At 48.6% G+C, this 695-nt stretch overlaps 1 pseudogene; it reads left to right on the forward strand.

Annotated features, from left to right (window-relative positions):
• LOC103610073 overlaps positions 1-695 on the forward strand; it is a 39,164-nt pseudogene that overhangs the window by 37,342 nt on the left and 1,127 nt on the right.

Genomic DNA, 695 nt, shown 5'->3' on the forward strand with positions numbered 1-695 from the left:
GTGAAAAAAGAAAGGTTGGGGTTAGGGGCCCTTTCCGGAAACCCCCAAAAAAAAAAAAAAAAAAAAAAATATATATATATATATATATATATGTATGTATGTATGTATATGTGTGTATAATATATATATATGTATATGTGTGTATAATATATATGTATATGTGTGTATAATATATATTTATATATATATATATTTTTCTACGTGTACATATATGTACGTAGGGAGAGCGCGAGCACGCGAGAGTGCCAGAAAATAAGGTTGAGGGTGGAAAGGGGACCTTCCTGAGAAGCCCCAGAAAGACGACTGCTAGTCGAATTCCCGTTCCCGGGTAACGACCCTTCCCCACAGACTTGACTCAGGTTCTGCTGTACATATCACTTTCAACCCTAACGCAGCTTCCAGAAGTGTTTGAGAGAATTCGGAATTGAGTAGGGACGAGTCACTGATCGGGAGGACGGGAAGGTTTGCTGGGAACGGTCGTCCTTCTCCGGGTAAGAGACCACGTGGGCGTGGGAGGCGTTTGGTTTCTCCGCGCTAGCTCGGAGGGAGGAGCTCCGAACCTACCCAAGACAGGTCTAAGGAGAGACACTGGCGGAGCAGGCAGTCGGGTCAGAGGGAGCGCGCGGTGCTGGGGCGGGGCCCGGGTTTGGGGGCGGGGCTTCAGAGCGGGCCCTCGACGAGCGGTGGGGCGTGGG

The sequence above is a fragment of the Galeopterus variegatus genome, unplaced genomic scaffold, assembly GCF_000696425.1.
Source record: "Galeopterus variegatus unplaced genomic scaffold, G_variegatus-3.0.2 Scaffold10554, whole genome shotgun sequence".
Taxonomy (NCBI): Eukaryota; Metazoa; Chordata; class Mammalia; order Dermoptera; family Cynocephalidae; genus Galeopterus; species Galeopterus variegatus.